Below are 15,371 nucleotides of genomic sequence, written 5' to 3' on the forward strand. Positions count from 1 at the left end.
CCAGGCTTCAAGAAGCCAGCTTTCTTGCTCCGCTCACCAAAGACCCCTGTGAGACACTGCTGCACGGGTTCAAAGATATTGTTTCTCACCAGAGCAAACATTGTGAGCTCACCGGCAGTGTCCAGCTGCTGCATGAGTCTACCTTTGGCGCCAAAAAGAAGCATGTGAAGTGTTGGCAACTGTGGCAATCAACGCCATTAGGGGGTCCAGCATCAGCACTCCATCCGTAGTTCACATCAAACAAAAAGAAAAAAAAAGAAGGAGTACCTCATACAGTTTTAAAAATTTTAAAGCTCTAATTTATATCACTGATTGTGGTTCGTTTCTGGCAACTTCCCTCTTCCTCCCTCTTTTTGATTGGTTTTACATTCTTGTTATTTCTTCCCCGGTCTTTTTGGCCACGTATTTTCACGCATTGATTTTAGTTTTAGTTTTTATTCTTGTTTACTAATTCACCCGGGTTGGCGCTTTACATCTTGAATGGCAAAGCATGTTTCCTTATTGATGCTTCTCTTCCATTCTGTGCCGAGTGCTTGCTTCGCTTTCATCGCGACTGCCGCGTACATTTTTCCTCTTACATTGCGTCCCGCTCTTCCTTCGAACTTTCTATTTTGTACGCCCAAACTAAGATCAGTTGCTGGCCAGCCTCGTTTTTTCATCCTCTGTAGCGTTTTTCTTTTGCCTGTTGTTTTACTTGAGTTGACAATCAGCCTTCGAGAACGTTTGCGTTCTGAGTCACATATGTTACCCTTAGGTTACTGCATCTTCATACGACTTGGCTAAGCGGGGCTGCATGCTTGGACAAAGCAGCTTTTCTCATATGATAGTGTGATAAATAGCACTTTCGAGATATTAGAGGAATAAATTAAGAGATCAATTTTAGGCTATTAGCAAACAAGGATCCGCAAGGAGAGTTGATAACGAATAACACTGTACAGTCAACCCTTTAAAGGCAGAGAGTAACTGCCCCTTTTCTTCTTATGTTTTAGAGTTTAGCAATCCATAACGTGCCCGGAAGCTGAATTGTATTGATGACGGTGTTAAGGCAGAAATCACGTTTGCGGCTTGTTGCATGATATCATTAGCTCAAAAACGGGTTCGCGTCCTAAAAGTGCAGATTATAGCTGCAGTGGGGCTCGTTTTATAGCGAAAAAGCCCCACAGAAAACACTGTCTGTGCCATACCATTGTAAGACACTTTCCGTTTACATAGCAATAGCAGACATTAGGCCTAACCCCAAACAGTGCCGCTAAATTTCTCTGCAATCTCCTTTTCCGAAAACGCCAAGTCCTATCCGAAGATGGACAGGAAACATACATTGTTGCTAGATGGCGTACGAGAGCAAAGTAAACGAATAAGAAAACGCCTAACAAAAATGCAGCCGGCGACACTCGTAGGTTTTTATTCTGTTAAAAAATAACCTGCCTTTCTATTACTCCAACAGCCCTGTTGATAAGATATATGTAAACCTTCCTTACATGAATTCATCTTTCTGTCGCAGGATGATGCAGCTTCTTCAAACAAGCCTTTGCCTCCTCGCCGCCGCAGTGTGCTGTTCTGGCCAAGGATTTTACTCCACAATGGGAGAAGCACCTAAAGGTGACACGTCACACATAATAGTCACGGAAATCGTACCGGTCTACCTCTCAGTCACAAAGTTTTTGACCTGGCAATAACAATCCTGCATTGATTCGTCTCCTTTATTGCCTCCTGTCAGTGGCTTAAGCACAACCATGCTTCCGGTATCAGCGCATTTACCAGCCGACTGGGATGGGAAATTTAGTACAAATAAATTTATTGCTCTTTATTTAACTATAGCCTAGTGGTATACGTAAGAAAAGAATTTAGCCGTGGTTTAACTCCGTTTAAATCTACTAAGGCTTACGAAAGCACATTTGTCATGGTTTAGCATGGTTGTGCTTGGCAGCTAAGCATTCGTAGAATGGCACAGAGTTTGGCAAAGCGTTAAACATATTTAGTTGGTTTGGGTAATGGGGAAAGGAAAGGTGCAGTATCTCGCATTTCTCGGTGAACACCTTCATTCGGAATTGACGGCATTCAACTGAGTGCAATGCGTCACGGTTCGAATGCTTAACTGTACTTCAACTTCATCAGGAGGTGAATGCGAAATGGGAAATGATATGGTATGGCAACATCCTGAGTGCAGCATAATGATTCATTGTGTGACAGTTTTGATACGATCTCGGATAATGTTCCCATCTGCCTCCGGATTAGTGCCTGCTCACGGATGAAACGGATATCAGCATGCCGCCATGCTAATGCCACCGCGGCCTCCGAACTCACAGCTGTTTTGCAAATTGAGGGAGAAATCGGAGAGACCTAATAGTTTTGTCCTTTAAATCATACCTGTAAATTATTTCTCAAACATAGATCACATGATGATAGAATGCCAAGAGAAAAGAAACATTTCGAATGAAATCGAAATTTTATTATCATCTCTATCTGCTTAACTGCACTCGCTGCAGCTGAATCCCTCTAATTAACCCGTTCCTGCGCCATCTGCATCCGCAGTCTCCGCAAAATCCCTAATCTAATCGGCACACAAAAATTACTGGCACCGCCGTGTTATGATTCCTTTCTGCAAGAAAATTTCAAGATGCCTATTAAATTGATGTGTGCCTCCCCCCTCCCCTTTCACTTGCGGCCTCTCGATGACATTACACAGACAATCTTACATCTGGTTTTCTCCATGAAAGAGTGGTACAGACACCTTTTTAATCCGCACATCTGAAAGGCATCACGGTCACGAAAGCGCACACAGGTCCCGAAGAGCGTCAAGATAGTCTACAGCGCATATATATATATATATATATATATATATATATATATATATATATATCTATATATATATATATATATATATATATATAGCTCGCAAGCTTATGTTCTACGAAGTATAAGCTTGCGAGCGCGTACCATTCCCAAACCAACGGCTTTATCGAGCGCTTCAACCGCACGGACATGTTATCCATGTATGTATCACCTGATCACCAAGACTGGGACCTCGCTCTTCCATATGTGACCTCTGCTTACAATTCTTCCAAGCACAACACGGCTGGTTATTCACCCTTATTCCTGCTCTTTGGCAGGCAACCCGCTTTATCTTTGGACACGCTGGTTCCACCTGCTGGCCTCCCCATAACTACCTATGCACGTGACGCCATTGCGCAAGCCACTGAAGCGCGCCAAGTAGCCCGTAGTCGGCTGCTCGCCTTTCAGACGTCTTCCTACGATAGGCGACATCGCCACGTAACCTATGACCCTGGGTCCTTGGTTCTTTTATGGTCTCCTGCACGCCGCATTGGTCTCTCCGAGCAACGTTTGTCCCCTTATAGTGGCCCTTAACAGGTGGTGCGGTGAGTCACTGATGTAACGTATGAACTGGCCCCTCTTGTGCCCGCGTCCCCCTCCTCTCGCCCACTACTGACATTGTCCGTGTTTCGCACTTGAAGCCATACGAAATCATGCCTTCTTTGCCAGATTAGCGCCGGGACGACGCCAACACCGCCGAGGGGTCATGTTACGCGATGAGGAAGACGAAGTGTTTCCTTGTCTTGCCTCGCAGAAGGGACACGGTGATGACGAAGAAGTGGGACTGGTTCCGTGTTGCTGCTTGCTGTTATGCCACTTGAGGCTGATGTAAATACACTGTAAATACATCGAGTTTCCACGTACCATCTTGGTGGAGGTGCGGCCGTTGATCGCGGCGTTATCCTCCGCACGACGGAACTCCGAAGCAGCCGCCTGCTTTTCTGCTCAACGATGCCTCAAGATACCGTTCACACTCCAACGGTGGCCTTGCCATCGGTCATCCTCACCCACCTGTGCGATCCTGGCAGTTTCACTGGTGCCGGTACTATCATCATCAGCCTGACTATACCCACTGCAGTGCGAAGGCCTCTCCTATATTTCTCCATATTGTCACAGAAGCCAGTGAAACTAGTTCAGCAGGTTTACTTAGGACTAAGTAAAAGCACCGGCAAGATCAGGCACGGAACCGACTGGCGGGCGAGCACCGAGAGCGAAGAAGACGAGCGCGTGCCAGTCTCCCGAGCTCGCCACATGGCGGCGCCAGTACGATAACATTGCGGCAATAATAACCCGGTTATATGCTAGCTGCATCCACTTGACCCCTGCGAACTGCTTAACCTCATCCGCCCCATGCTACGCTTTCTTTCCCTTGGAATATTCCAACTGGTCAGCTGGCCTTAATGAGTCTCGTACCAGGCTACCGCAGTGCCCTCGAGGTAAAAAACAACATTCGCTGGCATGAGGGTCAGGTCCCAGCGATTATAGGTGCTCAAACGTTCATACTTGCGTATCCATTCGTCCACGTCCATAGTACCGGCTACATGTCCTGCCCATGCCCATCCGGTACTATGGACGTGGACGAATGGATACGCAAGTATGAACGTGTGAGCACCTATAATCGCTGGGACCTGACCCTCATGCCAGCGAATGTTGTTTTTTACCTCGAGGGCACTGCGGTAGCCTGGTACGAGACTCATTAAGGCCAGCTGACCAGTTGGGATACTTGCAAAGAGAAGCTCCGCGAACTCTTTGCAAAATCTCTTGGTCGAGAGCTTACTCACAGCGAACCCTCGTGACCCGCCTCCAGACAGCTACCGAATCATACGTGGCCTACATTCAGGACATCCTTGCCCTTTGCCACAATGTAGATCCCAACATGTCGGAGTCCGCCAAAATTGGTCATGTAGTGAAGGGCATCGCTGATGATGCATTCAATCTGCTCGTGTACAAAGACTGCAACACAGTTGATGTCATCATCAAAAGATGTCGCCGTTTTGAAGATGCCAAAAGTCGTCGCATAACAAATTCATTTGCCGGTCATCCAAATACTGCTCCAACTCCTTCGTGTCAAGATTTGCTGTCCCAACACCAGCCAGCCAACGTCGACCGAAAATGTAACCCGTATCGTCCGCCGCGAACTCGAGGCCATCGCTCCCGCTACCTTGCCGCCACATTTGATCGACGGTCACCACCCGGACGTTCCCCTAATTGAGGCCGTTGTCTGCGAAGAGCTCCCCAACTTGAGACTCAACTCCGTTGCTGCTGTCAGCCCGCTCCCAGTCGCCGACGTTCGCGCAGTTTATCCTGGTCGACCTCCTTATGACACCGACGTTCGCACAGCTTATCCTGGCCGGCTTGCTTATAACCCTGACGTTCGCAATCATTATTCTGGCCGACCTGCTTATGCTGCCCCACGTCGACGTAATCCAGACGAATGGCGCACATCCGATAACTGACCTTTTTGTTTTGCTTGCTCCTGCGTCGGCCATATTGCCCGTCATTGCCGAAATCGTTGGTTCCAGCCACAAAGGTCGCGCCTTCCGCCATCATCTATCTACTATGACCGTTCTCGTCCCTTCTCATCTCGTCACCACCCTTCAAGCACAGCCGCTGATACCGAGTCTTCACGCCTCAACCGATCACCCTACCCCCCCCCCCCCCCCCCGCCGTCAGTCCCGTTCGCCCCAACGTCGTCGCTTTTCATCTCCCAGTCCATATGGCTGCTTCCCGACGGAAAACTAGGCGCTGCAGCATCTAGAGGTGATGCTGCAGTAGGGACCACGATCTCAAATCCTCGTCTAGCACTTCGTACACCCCGTAATTTGCTCACCGTGCTCGTGGATAGCACAGCCGTTCAGGACCTCATTGACACCGGTGCGCAAGTTTCTGTGATGAGCCCAGAACTCCGTTCTCGCTTGCGAAAAGGGCTGACCCCTGCCCTTATACAGGTTGAGCGTGTTGCAAATGGAGAAACGTCCAAGGTCATTAGCTTGTGTTCTGCCCGCGTAATGATTTCTGGCCGCCACACTACTGTCCTCTTCACAGTTCTGCAGCATTTTCCTCGCGACATCATTCTTGGCCTCGACCTTCTTTCTGACCATGCAGCCATCATAGACTGTACTACAAGCGTCGTTAAACTTGACCTCTCCTCTCCTTTCGACCCACCCTCTCATTTTCTGCACTGCCTTTGTAGTGTCAAATTTGTCCGCTTGCCGCCTGAAGCCGCCACTTATGTTGTTTGTAGTTTGACGTCCCAAAGCGACTCAGGCTACGAGAGACGCCGTAGTGGAGGACTCCGGAAATTTCGACCACCTGGGGTTCTTTAACGTGCTATGACATCGCACAGCATACGGGCGCCTTGCTTTTCGCCTTCACCGAAAAGCGGACGCCGAGGCCAGGATTCGATCCCGCGTCCTTAGGAACAGTAGTCGAGCGCTGTAACCACTGCGCCAACCCCGGCGGGGCCGCAACTTATGTTACAATCTGTTCTGCACCCACTATTCCCGATGGACACTATATCGTTACCCCAACCCTTGGCTCCCATAACCCGAAGCGTTACCCTTGCGCATACCGTCGTCACAATGACCGCGAAATAAACATGCCTCCCTGTTTTGAACGTTGCGTCGCAAATCCAGCCCTTCCCACAAGGCATCTCTCTCGTCACTCTGTGTCTTGTGAATGAATGTGATCTCTCCTTTGTGGCTACCGGTTTAACGTCCTCGTCTGACTGCTCTGGAGGAGGAGGAGGAGGAGGACTGCTCTCTTTTTCAAGCGAAAGATATGCGCTGCGTTCGGCTCTGGACCATCTTGACAGGCGTCCTTTCACAGAGGAGAAAATCCTCGGCCCATGGCAACAGAAGGCGTCTAACGACAAAGCCTTCAAAGCACTTATGTGTTTTATGAGAGACACAAACTTGATTGAGAAACTGTGACTGTGCTCCTCGCCGCCTTACCTTTCCTATCATTCTCTTCTATCTTTCTCCTTTAAACTCCTCATTTCCCTTCCCCAGTGCAGGGTAGCAAACCGGAAGCTTTCCTGGTTAACCTCTCTGCCTTCTCTCTCTTTCTCTCTCTCTGACTGCTCTTTATCTGAAATTTCCGATTTCCAAGACTATGCCAAGATGATCAATCCGGACGTTTCTCCTCCACAAGCTCATGCACTCTGTCGTCTGCTGGCATCTTTCAGAGACATTTTTTATTTTGATCAACGCCTATTGTCTCGAACCGCTCTTGTGCAAAATCGCATAAACACCGGCGGTGCTGCTCCTATTAATCGCCGCCCTTCTCGCGTATCCGGTACAGAACGCCAGGTAATCCAAAAGGAGGTTGACAAGATGCTTGCTCAAGACATCACCGAACCCTCGACGAGCCCGTGGGCATCCCCAGTCGTTCTCGTTAAAAGAAAGACGGCAGCTGGCGCTTTTGCGTCGATTATCGCCATCTCAACAGTATCACTAAAAAAAAAAAACGTCTACACTCTTCCCAGAATCGATGATGCCTTAGACTGCATCCATGAAGCTGAATACTTTTCTTCCATCGATTTACGGTCCGGATATTGGCAGATCGCTGTTGACGAGCAGGACCGTCAAAAAACCGCCTTTTTCACACCAGATGGCTTGTACCACTTTAAAGTCATGCCGTTTGGTCTCTGCAATGCACCGGTACTTTTGAATGAATGATGGAGTCCCTTCTACGCGGGTTTAAATGGACAAACTGCCTGTACTACTTCGACGACGTCGTCGTTTTCTCGCCGTGCTTTTCTTCGCACCTTGAACGCCTCAGCACTATTCTCAATGTATTCCGTACAGCCAGGCCTCCAGCTCAATTCATCGAAATGCTAGTTTGGTTGCAGCCAACTCGTCATTCTTGGACACAGGGTTGACGCCTCCGGAGTACGACCTGATTCGGAAAAAAATTCACACTGCCAAAGACTTTCCGCGTCCCCAGTCTTCGAAGGATGTGCACAGCTTTGTTGGCCTCTGCTCTTACCTTCGCCGCTTCATCAAAGATTTTGCCCGTATCGCTCCTCCTCCCACCGGCCTACTTAAGAAAGACACCGCTTTCACGTGGGGCCCTGACCAGCAATGTGCATTTTCAACGCTTATAAGCTTACTGACGTCTCCCCCTGTCTTGGCTCATTTCGATCCCTCAGCTTCCACTGAAGTTCGAACAGACGCCTGCGGATATGGGATCTGGGATCGATGCAATGCTGGCTCAATGCCAACATGGCAATGACCGCGTCATCGCATATGCTAGCCGCCTTCTCTCCAACGCCGAACGCAATTATTCGATTACTGAGCGCGAGTGTCTCGGCTTTGTATGGGCTGTCGCTAAATTCCGCCCTTATTCGCCCGTCCATTCTCAGTTGTACCCAACCATCATGCGCTTTGTTGGTTGTCATCTATGAGATATTTCTCCGGCCGTCTTGGTCACTGGGCTTTGCGCCTTCAAGAATACTCCTACAATGTCGTCTACAAGTCTGGGCGCCTTCATCAAGATGCTGATTGTTTGTCTCGCTATCCTGCAGAGCCCCCTGATCTCAGTGACACAGAGGCAATTCCCTGTGTCTTCGCCCTCTGCAATCTCGCCAACATAGCAGGCGAGCAGTGCAACAATCAATCTTTAAGATCCCTCATTGAAGGCCTGACATCTGGAAAACAGATTCTTCTCTGCAACGTTTTGTTGTACAGGATGGAGTCATCTACCACCGTAACTTTCATAATAATGGTCCTCCCCTCCTCTTGGCGATTCCCAAAAGGCTCCGCTGCTCTGTTATTGAAGAATTCCACAACCTGCCCACAGCTGACCATGTCGGTGTGTCTCGCACTTACGACCATGTACGGCGTCGTTTTGTTTTGGCCGGGACTATACCGCAGCTTCCGGCACTACATCGCAGCCTGCGACACGTGTCAGCGTTCTAAAAAACCATCGCGGCCATCTGCTGGCCTACTCCAACCTATTGACGTGCTCCTGGAACCATTTTATCGTGTTGGGCTCGACCTTCTTGGCCCCTTCCCGACGTCACGATTGTGTCACAAATGGATCGCAGTGGCAACCGATTACGCAACACGTTATGCCATCACACGAGCTTTACCCATGTGCGGCTCTACGGATGTCCCTGACTTTCTTCTACACAGCGTCATTCTCCATCACGGCGCTCCTCGTCAGTAATTCACCAACCGCGGCCGCTACTTTTTGTCCCGAGTTCTTGAAGACATCCAGCGCTCATGTTCTACGAAGTATAAGCTTGCGAGCGCGTACCATCCCCAAACCAACGGCTTTATCGAGCGCTTCAACCGCGCACTTACAGACATGTTATCCATGTATGTATCACCTGATCCCCAAGACTGGGACCTCGCTCTTCCATATGTGACCTTGCTTACAATTCTTCCAAGCACAACACGGCTGGTTATTCACCATTATTCCTGCTCTTTGGCAGGCAACCCGCTTTATCTTTGGACACGCTGGTTCCTCCTGCTGGCCTCCCCATAACTACCTATGCACGTGACGCCATTGCGCAAGCCACTGAAGCGCGCCAAGTAGCCCGTAGTCGGCTGCTCGCCTTTCAGACGTCTTCCTACGATAGGCGACATCGCCACGTAACCTATGACCCTGGGTCCTTGGTTCTTTTATCGTCTCCTGCACGCCGCATTGGTCTCTCCGAGAAACGTTTGTCCCCTTATAGTGGCCCTTAACAGGTGGTGCGCCAAGTCACTGATGTGACGTATGAGCTGGCCCCTGTTGTGCCCGCGTCCTCCTCCTCTCGCCCCACTACTGACATTGTCCTAGTTTCGCACTTGAAGCCATACGAAATCATGCCTTCTTTGCCAGATTAGCGCCGGGACGGCGCCAACATCGCCGAGGGGTCATGTTACGCGATGAGGAAGACGAAGTGTTTCCTTGTCTTGCCTCGCAGAAGGGACACGGTGATGACGAAGAAGTGGGACTGGTTCCGTGTTGCTGCTTGCTGCTATGCCACTTGAGGCTGTTGTAAATACACTGTAAATACATCGAGGTTTCACGTAACATTATATATATATATATATATATATATATATATATATATATATATATATATATATATATATATATATATAAGCAGAGAACTGAAGGGCAGATGACGGGCTCGGTAAGATGCAGCAATAAAATTAGGCAACTGACGGCGAGGAACAGGCAAGCAAAGGAATTTTTTTGCTTTTTGTTACGGGCCTGAATTATTCCCGTAGTCATTTTTAGAAAGAACGAGAATTAAATTCAAAGTGGAAGGAAAAACAATGCGCTGATGGCGGGAACCGAACAGACGACTTCCGAATATCGCTTCCGGTGCCCTTACAAAGAGAGCTACATTGACGGCTGTCCATCCTTCTACTTTCTTGGGTATTAATTTTGCCTCTAACCGAATCCTGATAGGGTTCACCAGGGCCGCCCTTCGGAAGTTCGAGAGATGTAGAACTAGTTCTAGAAGTCGGAGTGGTAATATGGTATTCAAATGCTATTACTGCCATTACAGCAGCGTTGGTAACGCAGGAATCCAACGACGCTCATTTGGAGATAAAATTTTCCCGCTTTCATCAAAGCATATGTACCGCAATGCAGATGTAAGGGCGTTTTCATCCCGAAACTATGTTCATTAATTTGTGTGCTCTAATTATGAAGATAGACGTTTACTGGTGTGTTATGTGCGCTACGTTGTTTTCTATGATAGCGCAGGAAACTGTTTTTTGGTCCAAGAGGCAGTGATAGAACCTGGAAACATTGCATCCACCGATTGCATCCAAATACCCTCTTATCAAAATGTAAGGAGCATGAAACATGACGCTGGTAGTCTAATAAAGGATTTTACGTCACGATGAATCTATTTAGTTTTCTCAAATGTACGTACAAACTCGAGCTCGCGAAACTCGCATGATGCGTTTGCGTTGGCTGGCACCGCGTGCATTTTGCCCCTGGCAACATGGCCGCCGCTGGCTCAGCCAGCTTCACCCGCCAGTATTGGCGTCCATGGGAGACCGCCACACCAGAAGGCGTATTGCTGTTCCCCGAAAACTGCAGCAATGGAAGTGCCGGTTGTGTTATTGAAAAATAAAACAAACCTTATGTTTTGTTCGAGCATGAAGAGCAGTACGCAAACTGAAATGAAATGTTAATAAAATACTTTTATGGCTTAAAATTACTTACTGTAAAGAGCGTAATACATCGGTGGCGTCCGTCGCGCCATCTTTGCGATATTGAATAAGTTAAATTAAAAACTCGGCGCGACGTAAATACGTTAAAAATAGTTTAAAGCATGTTAAAAGGCGCCATTTAACATGCTTTAAACTATTTTTAACGTATTTACGTCGCGCCGAGTTTTTAATTTAACTTATTCAATATCGCAAAGATCGAACAAGCGCGCCTGTCTGAACGCAACCTAAAGGTAACATTCCCTAACTGAAGACAGTAGTTGATTACAGCGAATGTAATTGTATAGTGTAACCGGTGTCATACCGTAATGTCCTGGCTGCGTTCGCGGCTGGTTTTTCTGCTCTTAAGAACAAACAACATGGTATTATGCTACTTAAAGGGGAACATACCCCAGGAAATATGGTCGTAATTTATTTGAATGTTGCGAAATAAAAAATATACCAAGAGGAATCTAACACATGTCTTTCAATCAGGTACGTAGTGCGTATCCATTGCGCCACAGAAGCGACGGGTAATACGGTCTTTAAACGCACTCTTGTTCGTTTTGAATCAACGTACTTAAGATGGCGGCGCGGTAGACGCAACTTGCATGATCAAAGGATTTCTGGAAGCAGTTGTATTCCAGCAAACTGTTTTATTGCGTATCATCATCATCATCAGCCTGATTATACCCACTGCAGGGCGAAGGCCTCTCCCTATTTCTCCACTTAACCCGGTTCTGTGATAGCTGCATCCACTTGACCCCTGCGAACTTCCTAATCTCATCCGCTCACCTAACTTTCTGCCGCCCCTGCTACGCTTTCCTTCCCTTGGAATCCAGTTTGTTACCCTCAGCGACCATCGGTTATCCTCTCTTCGCACTACATGTCCCACCCATGTCCATTTCTTCATCTTAATTTCCACTAGAATGTCGGTAACTTGAGTTATTTCTCTGACCCACTGTGCACGCTTTCTATCTCTTAATGTTACCCCTACCATTTTTCGTTCCATAGCCCTCTGGGTTGTCCTCAACTTAAGTAGAACTCTCTTGGTTAGCCTCCGCGTTTCAGCCCCATAGGTGAGTACAGGCAAGATGCAACTGTTGTATACTTTCCTCTTGAGCGATACCGGTAAGCTGCTAGTCATAATCTGCGCGTGCTTGCCAAATGCGCTCCATCCCAATTTTATTCTTCTTGTTATTTCCTTTTCATGGTCCGGATCTGCGGTAACTACCTGTCCTAAGTAGACATATTCGCCTACTACTTCCAGTATTTCGCTACCTAATGTAAACGGCTGTTTCTTCCCGAGGTTGTTGAACATTACCTTAGTCTTCTGCATACTGATTTTCAAGCCTACCTTTCTACTTTTCCTGTCTCGGTCATCAATCATTATTTGCAGTTCATCCCCCGAGTTGCTTAGCAAGGCAATGTCATCAGCAAATCGCAGATTACTGAGGTATTCTCCATTCCCCTTGTCCCTAACTGCTCCCATTCCAAGTCTCTGAATACTTCCTCTAAACAAGCTGTGAATAGTACTGGGGAGATTGTGTCTCCTTGCCTAACACCTTTATTTATGGGAATTTTGTTACTTTCTTTATGCAGAACTATGGTTGCTGTGCAGCCACTATATATATCTTCCAGCACTTTCACGTACGGCTAGTCTACCCCCTGATTTCGCAATGCCTGCATCACCGCCGAGGTTTCAACTGAGTCAAATGCTTTTTCGTAATCAATGAATGCTGTGTATAAGGGCTGGTTATATACCGAGCATTTTTCTTTCACCTGATTGATGGTATGGATATGATCGATAGTAGAGTACCGTTTCCGAAACCCTGCTTGATTCTTTGCTTGATTACAGTCTAAGGTTGTCCTGATTCTATTAGCGATTACCTTAGTAAATACCTTATACGTAACAGACAGTAAGCTGATTAGTCTGTAATCGACGGTACCGGAACCATGGAAGAATGCAAACATTATCCTCATTCACAAGAAAGCGGACTCTAAGGATCTTATTGCGTATACATTTTAGTTTATGCACTTCAATGTATACCCAGAAAAGGTATAGCTTTATTGATTTACATTTTGTTGTGTTTTATGTTTTTGTGACGTCACCAGGCACTTCCGTTGCTGCAGTTTTCAGGGAATGGCAATACGCCACGAGAAGTTCCGCCCTCATCCATAGTGGTGGACGTTGAACGACCTGCATAGTGAGCGCAGCAGCCACTCGCTTCGACACTTTCAAAGCAAATGTTTAATTTGTCCAAACGTTGTTGAAAGCACTGCAACATTATAATAAATGAGCACACTTATGTGATATTTTGTTTTTTCCTATTTTATGGGCTTTGTTCAAAGCACATTAATTGTTGCCGATGTTAGCGAGCGAAATAGAGTCACGAGACAAAGACAATTTTCTAGAGGAAGATATTTTCTTAGGTTAATGAAAAAAAATAGAACACTTTGTACTGTAGATACTGACACAGAACCATCTCTCAAACGCTTTGCCTCAATATATCGCAAAACACATAAATAGCTCTGCTCAGATGTCACATTAGTAGAATGTTTCTTCTATTTTTTTTATATACATTTCGCCTAGAAAATAAATCATATTCATTTTCCTTATAGCTTGTGAGGGCCTCGATTGTGTCAGGCTTGAATCTACAGGCAGCATCAGAGATTTCTCACAGCTCCGGTTCTCCCTCTCGATCCCGTTCTACGCGACACTAGTGGGAACATAGAATGTTTCATGTCCGCATTTATAGATGAGGGTGGTGCTGCTGAACACTGTCCAGTTTAGTTTACGAGCAACATTATTACACGAAGAAGTTGGATTGCACAGCCGTCGCTATAGCTGAGTTGGTAAGAGCTCCGGGGACACAATTCGGAGATCGTTGTTTCGGACCCAACCAGACGAGTGTTGGTTTTCCTGAAGTTTGCGTCTATTTTCTTTCACTCGGAATTTGCTGCGGTATAATTTCACGTAAACAGCAAAAGAGTCCCCTCCCTATTGCAAAAACCAGCGTCTCCAGCGCGAAACCAGTAAGATTTTCGCGCTAGTTTCGCACTGGATATTCTGGCCACGCTGGAGGTCTGCGATATTCACTGGAGCAGCAACGGGAAGACACTGGCTGCACTGGTGCGATGAGAGAAAAACGCTGGGATTTGACTTTTGACGCTGGGTGTGTTGCTGGCATCCGCGATGCTCTGGGAGAAGCGCTGTATGTGCGCTGGGGCCGCAGTTGTCCCAGTGCCCCAGTATAGCCGGTGCGGCCTGCGGCGTCAGCCGGAGTAGCATCCCTCAGGGGCCAACAGGGCAACAGCGTACTTTCAATCGACCGTCGGGGGCATATGAAAAATATGGTTCAAGCAAGCGCTTTTTGCTGCGAAGTCGTTGCGCATTTGTAAGAAAACAAAGGCAGTATCTTTTTTCTAGAGTTTCAATTTTTCGATAGGTCGTTTCGAGCCTTTCGAGAGAGACAACTACCGCCGCGTCTCGGTCTCATGACACACTGACGATTAACGCACAACTAAGGCTGGAATTGAATAATGTGGGCTACCATGCATAACCAACTTCACAGCTGATCTTAAGGGCACTCTAACACAATGATTACTGCCAAAATGTTCAATGCGAGCTCAATCGCATGCGAGCGTAGCCTTCACCACGACCCAGTATAAACAGCAGAAAGAAAAACGAAAACCAGGAAGAGAGTAGTTTACCGAGTGATGGGCCCATGAGAGAAAAAGCAACAACTACAGCGCTTGCAATACATAATATTTGGCGTGTTCCTCAAGCTTTTGCGCTCCTTCTTACTCTGCGTATCAAGCAGCCGAGCCCTCGGTCATCGCAACGCTTCCCGCAATGTTTACATACAAATAAGGTTTAGTTACACGCAATTACGGTCATCGCTGCGGCGCTTGCCGGTATTGAAGCTCGGTCGCACTTCTTTCCTTGAAGGCTTCTGCTAAAGCTCCGTGTTCGGCGAAAATTACGCCCACGGTAGCAGAGCACCACCCAAGAGCCGGCGTTGGTAAATTTGCCAGCGATGTCAAACTCCACATGTTAAAATGATTCCAGTGCACAAAATAGCGTGCATAGGCACCCAGAACATTAGTTGCAAGTCGTGAGAGCAGACAGCAAGCTAAAATGATCAAGAAGTTACAGTTGTTAGAGCGGTAGCAATGGCCTGTAGACTGCAAAACATGAAGTCCCAACCTTATAAATGCGGGTCATGACATAAAATGCAAAAATATTTAGAGAAAATCCAGTTCTCGGTGTTGCCGTATCTAGACGCATGTGTATGTCTCCCAGACTTTTGATGTTATGATGATTGTGCATTGTCGGGCTGGGGATATTACGGGCTCGTATTAAGCAGCCCGGTA

The 15,371-nt window shown here is 47.3% G+C and overlaps 1 pseudogene across 1 annotated transcript in view; it reads left to right on the forward strand.

Annotated features, from left to right (window-relative positions):
- Positions 1-15,371, forward strand: part of LOC146184505 (uncharacterized) — a 217,826-nt pseudogene that overhangs the window by 53,169 nt on the left and 149,286 nt on the right. The window contains exon 2 of the transcript XR_014708872.1: positions 1,502-1,599. The product of XR_014708872.1 is annotated as an uncharacterized LOC146184505 (transcript). The remainder of the gene's footprint in view (positions 1-1,501; positions 1,600-15,371) is intronic.

Source organism: Amblyomma maculatum, chromosome 7, assembly GCF_055883805.1.
Source record: "Amblyomma maculatum isolate TAMU_Amacu chromosome 7, ASM5588380v1, whole genome shotgun sequence".
NCBI classification, from domain to species: Eukaryota; Metazoa; Arthropoda; class Arachnida; order Ixodida; family Ixodidae; genus Amblyomma; species Amblyomma maculatum.